Source organism: Trachemys scripta, chromosome 11 (assembly GCF_013100865.1).
Source record: "Trachemys scripta elegans isolate TJP31775 chromosome 11, CAS_Tse_1.0, whole genome shotgun sequence".
In the NCBI taxonomy this organism is placed as follows: domain Eukaryota; kingdom Metazoa; phylum Chordata; order Testudines; family Emydidae; genus Trachemys; species Trachemys scripta.
This window is the reverse complement of record NC_048308.1, coordinates 21,719,525-21,732,807: the sequence shown is the minus strand read 5'-3', so window position 1 is coordinate 21,732,807 and position 13,283 is coordinate 21,719,525. Positions and strand designations below refer to the sequence as shown.

The 13,283-nt window shown below is 37.0% G+C and overlaps 1 protein-coding gene across 6 annotated transcripts in view; it reads left to right on the top strand.

The window, feature by feature from the left end:
- The window catches only part of GTDC1 (glycosyltransferase like domain containing 1), a 262,957-nt gene that overhangs the window by 34,948 nt on the left and 214,726 nt on the right, over positions 1-13,283 (top strand). For 4 of the 6 annotated variants that reach the window (XM_034785559.1, XM_034785558.1, XM_034785556.1 and 1 more), the window contains one exon: positions 1,652-1,720. The exons of the other annotated variants lie outside the window; for them this stretch is intronic. The gene's annotated coding sequence lies outside the window, so the exon portion shown is untranslated. Of the gene's footprint in view, positions 1-1,651; positions 1,721-13,283 lie in introns of those variants that run through there. 6 annotated transcript variants of the gene reach the window in all.

Here is a 13,283-nt window from a genome sequence, read left to right as displayed (position 1 = left end):
GCTTTTATGCACATGTACATTTAAGAATGTGAATTTTCCCATTGATTTCAACAGGACTACTCATGTGCTTACAGTTATACATGTGTTTAAGTGCTTTTCTGGATCAGGGTCTATGCTGGCAATAGAGTGGCATGGGGGATTGCACAAAGGAATGTTATCCAGATCCGGGAGAGGCTAATTTGGCTTTTTTATTTATGTATAGGCAGGTGAAGGTGAAAAGCCTGCAACTTAGAACAGTATATTTAATGTCTCACAAGCGTTGTCCAGAGCTTAATGAACTTGTGAGGATTCCCTAGATTGTTTCCCAGCCACCATCTTCCTGTCAGTGACACCAGACAGCCCACCAGCATCATTTATTTAACCAGCCAGAGAGGTCAAAGAGGTGAAGTAGACTCTCCCCTAAAAACATGCAGTCTCAGCAGAGCTTTTACCCACTGTTAGCCTGCGGAGTGAGAGACCAGAATCTGCATATGGTGGTTCTAAAGCACTATAATTGGTTCACTAGGCAATGCTGTTCATCTTGTGTTAGGGTGGAGTTTTGCATCTGGAAGGAGGAGGCCTAAAGAGGAAAGGAATTTTGAAATTGTGAATTTAAAGAACCTCCTTTTACAAGACCATTTGAACCATATCTGGGTTGAAAGAAGCTGAAGTCTTCTTAAACTCATGATATGAAAAAGCTGTTTACTGGTGTGAAGGTTATCAACAACATTATTTTGCATTTTTATGGTTTAATTTGTATTTTTGTTTTTAAGGAATGCAGCAGTATTAAACAGAGTTAATGAAAGCTAACTGTATAATTTAAAGTGGCAAGATCCCAGAGCAAATTCTCATTTGTTGGTGTTCGGCTTTTTTTATAGTACACTTATTTATTGGCAACTGGAATATATATATTCTTTGTGAAACTGTTGTAAAAATGAAGCTATCCATTGTAAAACGGACAGTTTTGACAATAAGAACTGCCCTTCAATATTTGAAGCCTGCTGGACTCCCCATAGAAATTGAAACTGTAAACATTTTATGGAGGCAGATGAATTGCTAGGATCCCAACATAAATTTTAAGAAAAAGAACATCTTTTTGATATAGCTGCATGAGTGTCTCTGTGTTGACTTTCTCTGAAATAGTGCACAAAAGAGGAGCCACATATATTTTGGGAACATCAGGATGGAGAACCCTTTAGACTTCCATTACCATTAATGGAGCAGAAGAACACAAACCATATATATACTTTGGCCCAAATCTTGCAAACATCTGCAGGCCCAGGGCAGGGAGGAGGGATAGCTCAGTGGTTTGAGCATTGGCCTGCTAAACCCAGGGTTGTGAGTTCAATCCTTGAGGGGGCCACTTGGGGATCTGGGGCAAAATCAGTACTTGGTCCTGCTAGTGAAGGCAGGGGGCTGGACTCGATGATCCTTCAAGGTCCCTTCCAGTTCTAGGAGATGGGATATCTCCATTAAAAAACAAACCAAACAAACAAACAAAAAAAAACCCAAATATTTGTTAAAATAGGCGATTTCTGGTTTAGATAGGTTTGTCCCCAGCTAACTGTTTAGCAAGCGATTTTTTTCCATAAAAATATCCATGATTATATATTTCTGTTCATTTAATACATTTGGAGGGAAAATTAAATGTCTTTAATTTTCTTTTTAATAGAAAACCAGAAGTGGAAGAGAATGAAGTATTTTTGTGTTCATGCTTTGCATACACCAAAACTGAAACAAAGTAAGGAAGTTCACGTTTTGTTTGTTATTTCAGACTTACTGTTTCAGGTGAACATCATCCATCTCAAAGCTGTGTTAATGGGATCAAAATGGCTACTTACACGTACTAGCAAAAAGGGATCACTGAGTCTTGCAGATTTTTTTCTTATGTGGTGTTTAACTTAATTAAATTAGATGTTGTTCATTTAAATTATATTTTGTAGTCACATTGTACTGAATCATAGAAATCAAAGTAGCTAGATTATGATTTCTTTCTAGGCATCTCTGCCTTTATAATATTTACATAATATTCCCAAGTTTAAGTATCAACTGCCTACTACATTTACTCACATGTGCAAATGTTGTTAATTGTGCTCAGTCTAGTCCACTGAAACGCAAAAAACATTTTTGGTTCTTTGTAAGGCCTGTGCCATTAGGGCCCTACATCTGTGTAAAGAGATCTAGTGTTAATAGAATAAATTTACATTTATGGAAAAATATTCCAAACCTCTGTTTCTGAAATCCATCTGAATAACTCTGCATTTCAGTTAAACAGTGTACCAGAGAATTTCAGCACAATAAGCAAGAGAACATTCTTTCTAGTCTTGTTGCAAGTTTTATGTTAACAGCACCCAGGAAATACAAAGACTTTATGCGGGGTCAAAGATGCAGCAGACTTAGAACCGACGGCTTGTACTCTATCACATACAAAAAAATTGTACCTTGACTTAGAAAGCTTGGGCCACATCCTGCAATACTTACTTACACATATGAATAATTTTATGTGAGTATTCTTACTGAGTTCAGTGAGACTATTCTTCTCCAAAAAGTTACATTAATAAATGTTTGTCGATAGGGGCATTGGTATATATGACATTGTACAAACATAGTCTAATCTTGTAAAACCTTATTCATGTTCGTAGTCCCACTAAAGCCATTCATGCAAGTAGGACCATTGGAATCCTTGCTTGTGTGAATAAGGACTTTTCACTTAAGTAATAGTTTCCATGATTGGTCATAGTCATCCATACTCACTCACATCTCTGTGTTACCGTGTTTTCACACTGCAGAATGAGTAAAAACAGGTCAGGCTGTATCCTAGGAAGATGGACTGAATTTAAAGCTACATATGTTGTCTGATCCTTCCAATACAAAAGCTATTTGCTGACGAGCTAATGCTGTTTACAGAACATCGCTACTGCTTTTTTATGTTATATTTTTACAATAATATTTGTCAGCTTCTGAAAGTCATTGTTAAAGGGGCACTGGCTGAAAACTACATGGAAAATTGTTTCCTGTCTCTAAAGAGTTCTTATTTTAATCAGCATTCTTTTGTACCTGTGAATCCAAATGACAAAAACTGTAATCATTCAGTGAGGAAATAGTTAATAATCAAAAAGCTTTGCAAAATAATATCTCGAGAGCTTGTTGGTTTTGCTCAGGAAGTTTGCATTTCTTGAGTTTATGCTACCTCATTATTTCTAATATTGAAACTACAGTTTACCAGTCACACCAACCTTTTAAATCAAGAAATGAGCATAAGGTTTATTAGCTTAAAAATTGAGTCTTTTTATATGGAAAATATCCAGTTAGACTTATTGGGCCACTTCTGCTTTCATTTAAACTGGTGTAAATCTTAGGTAACTTGTATGAAGTCAGTGAAATTAGTCCAGGTTTGTACTAGTGCAATCGAGAGCAGGATTGTTTAGCCATTACCTCAGAAAGTAATTATAACTATAGTCAAAATACATGACTGCTAAATCTTAAGATTTTTTTTAAAAATGTTATTTCTATATCTAATAAATCTGATTCCTAAAATAAATATAAAGAGGAAAATTCATTTTGATAACTGTTAGCAATTAAAATCTATATTTTAATTTATTAACTTCTCAGAGTATTTGGATTGATTTTCTGAAAACTAAGAACAGTGAAAATAAAAATATCTTGGTGAGGCAGCAACAAAAGGATTCTGCGAATCAAAGTTAGGGATATTTTAGTTCCTTACACAGATATTGGACACACTGCTTATAATTGTAGCATCTTAAACGGTAATTACGTCTGATCACAAACTGAATAGGCATGTGTTTGGTAAGTTTTTTGGATAGGAGACCTCGTAGAAAACCCTGGTTGCTACTGGAAGTGGTGGTGATTTGATATATGGCATTCTTCCGTCCTGGATCAGTTCTGAATCAGTGCCTCTGCAGTGCATTAATGGTCATCGTAGCGCTAAAGGTGCTGTCTTCCTGATGAGATGTAACCCAAAGTCTTGACTATTTGTAGCTACTAAAGCTCCTATGATGCCTTGGGCCCATGAACCTTATTTGTTGGACATATTCCAATTTGGGTAATTCCTACATGAAATTTCCCTCTGCAGTTTCATAATGATAGGTTAATGATATTCTTCTTCAATTCCTGTCTTAATCTGCTGATGACTGAAGTCAATGAGACTAAGTATGATGGGACATTTTTGCAGGATTGAGACTATAGTTTATAAAGGGCTTGAGACGGAGGAGATTATGATGAGAGTTTTTAATAAAACTCTTCAGCTTGGAAAAGAGACAACTAAGGGGGGATATGATAGAGGTCTATAAAATCATGACTGGTGTGGAGAAAGTAAATAAGGAAGTGTTATTTACTCCTTATTAAAGAAAAACTAGGGGTCACCAAGTAAAGTTAATAGGCAGCAGGTTTAAAACAAACAAAAGGAAGTAATTCTTCACACAATGTAGAGTCAACCTGTGGAACTCTTTGCCAGAGGATGTTGTGAAGGCCACATCTATAACAAAGTTAAAAAAAGAATTAGATAAATTTATGGAGGCTAGATCCATCCATAGCTATTAGCCTGGTTGGGCAGGGATGGCGTCCCTACCCTCTGTTTGCCAGAAGCTGGGAATGGGTGTTTTATTCATTTCCTCTTGGGCACCTGGCATTGGCCACTGTTGGAAGACAGGATACTGGGCTAAATGGACCTTAGGTCTGCTACAGTATGGTCACTCTTATGTTTTGATGGATCTTTCAGGGTCTAAAATGTGAGGAGATGAAAGCTGTTTAAATTGTTATTGGCCCATATTCTCAGCCTAGGTTTAATTATCTTTGCACTGCTCCAGTAGTGCAAAGGAGACTTAATACTGCCCCAGAGTGGCAGTTGTGGGCTTCCCTGTCGCATCCCATGGTGGCCTAAAGCTAACGTAGGAGACAGGATGAAACCATGCTCAGTGCTCCAGCCAGTGGGCTTGTTCTTCAGTGACCATTTCTGTTGGCATAATTTAGAGCCGCCGTTAGGCGCTTCTAAATCCATGCTCGGAATCAGGGCATTAGCAAAATGGCTTGCTTTTCTTCCTCCCTCCATCCAGGTTCCGTACTGATCCCAGCTCAGCCAGACCCAGTATCGTGGCCCATATTTTGTGTATGTATCAGAGAAGAAACATTTAACATCAGTATAAAACTATTCACTAGACCGAAGTATTTAGTAATTACAAATCATTATTGTATTTAGAGAAATTCGTTTTATTGAAATTGCAAAAACAGCCCAATAAAAGAAAACCACACAACCAACCGAAGTCCCCAAGACCCCCCAAATCAGTTTTTTAATAGCATCAGTATAAAAATATATGTATGCAAATTGTGAATTAATATTGTTTTCTAAGCAGACATCAAGCTAATAGCTTGGATAATACTGCAAAATCAAAGATTGAAACTGTTTGCCATAATAAGATATTATTAATTACATATGATTTCTTTTTATCTGCTGTTTAGAAAAAATAAATATTTTCATCAAAAAACAGTCTCTGCAATAAGTATCACCATTACAATTTAATTTGTCTCTTAGATGTAATTTGATACTATTCACTTGTATGCCATATACAGTTTCCCAACTGCTCTTTCCTTTTTAGCAACATCTTTGAGAAGTTACAGTGTATTTCTTTCTGAATATAAAGCAGTTTGGTATACTAGAAATGCTTTAGAGTATATCAGCAAGTTGTTCTAGTGGAAGTCTTTGAGAAGCAATACATTAGGCAAAAAGCAGCAATAGAGATACCTGCAGTGAACACCATACGTGCCCTTAAGCAAAGTTCAATAATTAGTTGCTCTTATTCCCATGCCCACTGTCCCAAGTGTTGATATTTATGAAAGGCAAAGATCACTGCAATACCATCTCAAGCTCTGCTCTGTTGGAGTTGTTTATGCTCATTCAATTTTTAATATACCTACAAGATGTTTTGATGAGGGCACTTAGCCCAAAGGGGTTTGCGTCGCACCTTCAATGATTTAAACACAAAAATAAGGTTGGTTCTTGAGAATATTTTAAGTGCTAACTTCTACTCCAATATTAATAATAAACATTAACAAATTATCGACAAACAATGTCATATTTCAATCACTGAATGTGATCTTGGTTATTTCATGTTCATAGGATGCTGGTCATTAAAAGTAGTAAAGTACCTAATGTCAAGATAGCCTGCAGCGGTAGAAGTTGCTCACATCTTGTGGGTACTTGATATGCTACTTCAGGGGTCAGCAACCTCTGGCAGCGGCTCGCCAGGGTGCTTACCCTGGCGGGCCAGGCCAGTTTGTTTATCTGCCGCGTCGGCAGGTTCCGCCAATCCCGGCTCCCACTGGCCGCGGTTCGCTGTCCCGGGGCAGTGGGAAGCCGCGGCCAGCACATCCCTTGCCTGCACCGCTTCCTGCAGCCTCCATTAGCCTGGGACGGCGAAACGCGGCTAGTGGGAGCCGCAATCGGCTGAACCTGCCGACGCGGCAGGTAAACAAACTGGCCCGGCCCGCCAGGGTGCTTACCCTAGCAAGCTGTGTGGCAGAGGTTGCCGACCCCTGTGCTACTTATTTCTTAGATATTCAGATCATATGTTTTTTACTTCAGTTGACAGACGATATCTGACTAGAATAGACATTTTTCCTGAACATTTCATGTGATGTGACAACCTATTATATAGTGTGCACTTACGGTATGTTTTATAAGGCAATAGTTGAGAATTATGAATCATATTAATTACTAGTTTATGTATGAAACATCCATTTTTATTTCAGGAGATTTAAACTATGTACATTTTGGAATATTAGTGTTGCTTTAGTATTGATTATTGCAACTCATTTAAGTAATTATTGTGCTACTGTAATTGTCCCTCAACCAAACCTTAGTGTTTTCATTACAGGTCTTTGTAAATATCATTAAGAGTGGCTCTTGGGAGAGGCTAGTCATTTCAAAAGATTATCTGATAGCTTCTGGTGATGATCTATAGGGTGATTTTTCAACATTGGCTTATTTGGGACTTTGAGGGGGTCAAAATCCTCTTCTTGACTGGAGGATGTTAACACAAAATAAACCTAACATCGATGCTCCTCTTTATTGTGTTATGTCAGACAAAAACAATCCTGTTGGGGATGAAAACACTTAACAATTTCTTCTCATTAGAAAATTACATTAAAAACATATATTAGGAAAAGTGAGAGTAGAGAGATGTATAGCCTCTGGACCCTCTAATGTCAGGTCAGACAACTTTCACTGATTTCTAAGGATGGGAGGAGAATTATATGGTGAGTCAATTTGGAAGAGGGAGTGGCAGCCAAGGGCTAGTCTACACTGGCAATGCTAAAGTGCTGCTGTGGCTTGTGTAGTCACAGCAGAGAGCTCTCCCAGCTCTCTAAAAAACCCACCTCCACGAGAGATGTGGCTCCCAGCTCTGGTGCACTGTTTACATTGGCACTTTACAGCACTTTCACACCCCTGAGTGAGAAAGTTGCAGCGCTGTAAAGTGCCAGTGTAGACAAGCCCTATGACTATTTGCTTAATTAAGCTGATATAGGGAAGAGGAGTTATGATTAGTTCTAAGTATAGCTGGACAATGCTTTCAACATCTGTAGGAGGTATCTTTCTCCCAAAATAAATAAATCAGCCAACGAATTAGGGTAGGTTGCAAAGATATCCTTTAGAAAAAGACCGCAGCACAAAAAGATTTGTTTGAGGCTATATTACCAGTGTAGTATATGCAGTAGATTAGTAGAAAATATAGATGTATCACTACTCCTGAGAGCATTCTGTGCCAAAAAAATTAAAAATTCTGGGCACAATATTTTAAAATTCTGCAATTTTTTGTCAAAATAACATTACATAATCACACCAGTTTCAATTATTTTGGTAATTTATTTCAAAATACCTGTGAGCAAATATGTCTGGAACAATAAAGACACACACAAAAATTCTACCAGGAGTAGAGAGTTAAAGAAACCCCTATGACAATCCAGTTCCTGTTTCTCTGTCCCCCTCCCAACCCAGAGCCCAGTTGGGTGGCCAGACACCCACAACTCCCGCCCCCTGAGTCCACCTGCAGTGCCCCCCCCCCCAGCTAATACACACAAATCCCCCAGAACCCAGCCGTGATGAGAGTGATCACTGGAAGTATGTTTTCATAGATTTTTGTCATTTTCTTTTTCCCTAATAATCAACATATTTTTCTTCTTGGTGCTACAGATAGTGTAACGAATATTGGTAGTACCATCTTTCTATAGTGATTTTGAAGAATTTCTTAGCAACCTCAATTAATTCAGTTGCATTAGCACATAAAGGGTTGAATTTATCCTGGGATAATTTCTTTGCATTCACTGGAATTACACTAAAGATGTTTGAATCAAAATGGTTTTTAAGTGATGATGTGGACACAACCACTTTTCTCTTGGAACACTGCTAGCTATCTTTTTCTGTAGTTTCTCTAATTACAGTATTAAGCTATGTCTTCTGTTGTACTGCAACCAACTCTGCTGTTTTTATTTCAAAACTTGATTTGGCTGAATTCACTAATTTTAAATATAATTTGATATTCGCTGAAAGCTTACAAATAAATAAACAGCCAATATATAAAGCTGATTTTAAAAAAAATCAGCAAGCTACAGACCTGCTGTGGTGCCAGAAAAAAAAAAAAAAAAAAAAAGATTTCTTCTTCTAACATAGCTCTTGTTTGAAGCTCTATAATTTGCCTTTTTTTCAAGATGCTAGTTATGGGTTACAATAGACAACAGTAGTTTTACTTGTAGTGAGGGTGTTAAAAGAAGAAGGCAGTAAAAATTAGCTGAAATATGAAGACAGTTGTTTTATTTTAATATGATTTAATTCTGTAAATATATAAAGTAGGATATAACGTAATTTACCAGAAAAAAAAAAAACAGATAGAAATGCTACACAATTTCATTAACCTCTAAGCAGGAATAAAGAAAATATTTATGCAAATAGTATAGGCTATCATCCACTATCACCTAGACCTGGTTTATATAGACAACTAATTCTCTGCCCTGCTGTGTCCTATTAAAATGTCCAATATGTTAATTGCTTATAAAGGTTTAGGAATGACTTGAATATCAGTAGCACCTCTGATAGTACAATTTGGAAAGTAAATATAATTTGTTATCGTAGTTAGATTTTTTTCATAAAATAGATACATAGATGAATTTTTAATTGTGCTAAGAGGTAAGCAATCACTGGATACTATACTACTACTTCTGTGACAGTTGATTCATTCCTTTAATATGCAAATTTTAAGTATACATAGATCCAGTGCTTTTATTTTAGAAATATGCCTAGAGGCTATATTGCTAGCCTTTAGGGAGATATCTGGTTTGGTGTGAAGTAAATAGTTGTTAGGTGATCATATGAATTTGTTTAGAAGATGAAAAAGTGGAGCTTTGAGTGTATGAGAAGACCCAACTGTACCTGTTATCTAAGCTCACAACTTTGTTTTGTTTTTCAAAGAAATCTCACCAAGCTCACAAATATCACACAATTAAAAGAAAAAAACAAGGGCAGCAAGAAATACAGCTAAAATATTCAAAATAGAATGTCTGAAATTAGGCATCTAAATCCATGTTTACATACCTATGGCCTGATTTTCAGAAAAGAAGAGATGCACCTCTCATTGGATTGAGTGGAAGCTATGCATGGTTGGTGCCTCTGAAAATTTGACTGCCTATGAATTAAGTGTCTTAGTCTGGATTTAGATGCCTAACTTTAAGCACCCAAATTTGTATATTTTGGTCTCCATGAAAAAAATAATCTAAAAAGCATTTTAATAAAAGTCAGATTGGTTTGTGGGTATTTGTAATTGTTTTTGGCATATGACCTATGTAAAGAAAAGGCATGGTTATTTGGGAACTGCCCATTGAGATAACATGGGGAAGCGTTGATTCACACTTCAACAGTAAAGCAAAATTAATAAAATTTAGATAATAACGTAGCAGTTAGATATCTGACTCTTTTTGATATTGTTACTGTCTACAATATTACTCAGTTCTACACTTCATTCTGGATTTTATTCTTGGTACTGTCTTGTTGTCCTTCCTGTTCTTAATCTAGAGCCATCATTCTCCCTTTCAAATAGTTGACAATAAATAAATTTCACACCTAACATCAGTGTCACAAGATAGTTCAGTAATTTTGTAAAGCAACAGGATCTTTTAGATAAAAATAAGATAAAAAGATAGCAGTAAGAAAGAAAAACGACTTCTAATTGTGCTGAGGATTTTGTCTTTTATGTATTCCTTCACAATCCAATCTAAGTAAACTAACTTTCATGTAATCTATTGTTAGAGATATTTTAACCAAAAGGAGTGGTAGTTTAAAACTACTAATTTTCCTCCAAAAGTGAATTTTTGAGCATAGTGCTTCTTATGCCCACTCCAAAAATTTCTGCGGCACTAATCATTTTAGGGCTTATCTACGTGAGAAAGTCATTACACTGATTTAACAGAAATTGATTTGAAAATTGATTTACCTAAACTGCTACAAAACCTTGCATAGCACTCTTTTCTTTTGAGTGGTTTATTTCCGCTTAAATTAAGCTGGTAAGGAGTCAACCTAAACTAAATTGAGATGAGTGTCTACCCAAAGTTTTATGCTGGTTTAATTAAATCAATTCAGAAAGACACCTTTAATTAAACTGGTCCTAGTTTTTGTGTATATGGAGCCTTAAACAGACTCATAGTAATCACTGTACTAAATCAGACTAATATCCATCTTGTCCAGCACCCTGTCTTATGCTCTGAATATTGAAGGTTTATAGGCTTTTTTAAAATTCCTATTCTCTGATTTTGTGGTGATCTAATTATTACTATAAAATCTGATCCTTTTTTAAGTCCTTCTAAACTCTTGGCCTCAGCAATATCTTGTGGCAATGAGTTCAACAGGCTTATTATGCATTGTGTAAAAAATAGTTCTTTTTATAAATTCTAAATTTGTTGCTTTTAAATTTCATTTAATCTTCCCATGTCATCTCATATTAGGAGTGCCTAGTTTACCCTCTGTGTCATACATTAGATTATGTACCTCAGTCCTATCTCTTCTTTATAAATCTCCTATCTAAATTAATCAGTAGGAGTCTTTCGGTGTCTTTTCTCACCCTCATATGGAAATATTTCCTTTACTCTAGTATTTTTTATTATTCATATCTGAATCCTTCTTTTTCTGTTTTTTTTTTTTTTTAAATCTCTTTTGAGTTAGGTCAGTGGTTCTCAAACTATTGTACTGGTGACCCTTTTTCATATAGCAAGCCTCTGAGTGCGACACTTGTTTATATATTTAACACCATTATAAATGCTGGAAGCAAAGCAGGGTTTGGGGTGGAGGCTGACAGCTCGCGACCCCACCGTGTAATAACCTCGCGACCCCCTGGGGGGTCCCGACCCCCAGTCTGAGAACCCCTGAGTTAGGACGATCAGAACTGAATACAGTATTCCAAGTGAGGGCATATCATTGATTTCAATAATGGCATTATTTTTCACTATTCTTTTCTTTCCCATTCTTATGCTGCTAATATTTTCATTGTGGGTTTTTTTTTTTTAGTGCCATTCAGCAGAGATTTTAATTTAGTAGTACACCTTGGCACCTCAGGTCTTTTCCAGAGTGGCCACTCGGCTCTTGTAGCTGGTTGCATTGCTTTTAGAACTGAGGTTATAACCAAGGTCACCACATATTCGATAACTTGAATAATGACATCACCTAACTGCAGGACTGCCAGGTTAACAGTTAGAAATGGAAGCGTATAACAATTTAAACATGGCTCTTTTGATGATAGCATTGTTTACTGAGTTAGTGTCAAAAGAAATAAAGCACTGGTGGACTTTAAGGCTTTATTCTTCTCCATATAAAAAGTCAAATATCTATTCATGCCAAGTATATGTAGTAGAGCTTCCACATAGTTGGCACGTGGACAGGTGATGAATGACGTCTGGATGATTGGCTGGTTAATTTAGAGACAGACAAACAAAGAGGAAAAATCAACAGGAGTCCTCAAGGGCCTATCTGCACGACAGTGCACACTTTTCATTTTTACAGTTTTAAGTCCTTTTGGACAGACTTCTGGGAACCAGAATGTCTTGGGCTGAGAAGGAAAAAGGTGCCCTGCTTCTGAGTAATCATCTATTTCCACACTCAGCATGATGGCAGCCTCATTTGGCAGGGTTTTGAGTCATATCTAATTCATCCAGAACAGAACTATTAGAGTTGTAAGTCTCTTTCTCTTCTGAGCTTGGTCAGGATGTTTGCTACTGAGGATCGCCTTGCAGTGGATAAAAAAATGCTTCCATTGCTAGTGTGGCTGATGTAGATGTAGAGAACAACTATAATTTTACATTCAGATGGTTAAGCCAGATAAGTGCATCAGGAGAAGTGGACTGTATCACTGTGATGCCTCCTTTGTATTTGTGAATCGTGTATTGAGTTATGTTCCATGGTCTGTTCTGGGAGACCACAGCTGCACATTGGAGAGTCTTTAATTTTCCATTTGTGCAGCAAGTATCCGCATCTGCCATGATTTGTGCAGATGCAGTTTAGGGTTGCCCATGAGTTTCGCGGGAGATCAAAACCAGGGATCTTCTGCATCAGGTCTTTCAAAGGTATTTATTTGTGACTTCTTGTGAACTCCATTTGGCTTTCCAAGCTTCATGAGAGTTGAAGTTGCAAGAAAAGCAGCCACCTTCAGCGACATAGAGTCCACCTTGAATGGGGACCTAAATATCATGGAGGAATATTTCCAGAAATGGAGGCTGAAACCACGCCCCCACAAAACCACAGTCGCTGCATTCCATCTTGAATAATAGGAATGCTAAGATGGAGCCATGAGCAAGAGACCAGTAATTTCTTGTTTTGAGTGGCAGGGATATACCTCTGCTGTCTATCTCTGATCTCATATTTCTTGATTCCAGGACCAGTTGTAGAGCATAAGTCCTTTTCCATTAGAGTTCTCCTTACCTGCTGAGTATGTTGCAGTTTGGAATGTCCTATGACAGACTCCCATATTCATAACTTCCCAGCACAGAGGGAAATATCTGGTGCATCTCTGCTTATTTATGTGGAACATGAAGCCTGATTGTCTATTTGAAATCAGTTCAACTTTTAGGGATACAAGTCAAAGTCTTTAGTGAGAAGACCATGTCTATTGCAATCCACTAAGCTCAAAACTCTTAATATGCAATGGTAGGTAGGATCTTATTTAAAGGTGTTAATGATTTCATGGCAATAAAAGAAAGCACATTTGAAGTGTGTGTGTGCATATATTATTTTTACAATAATAAATATGAATAGA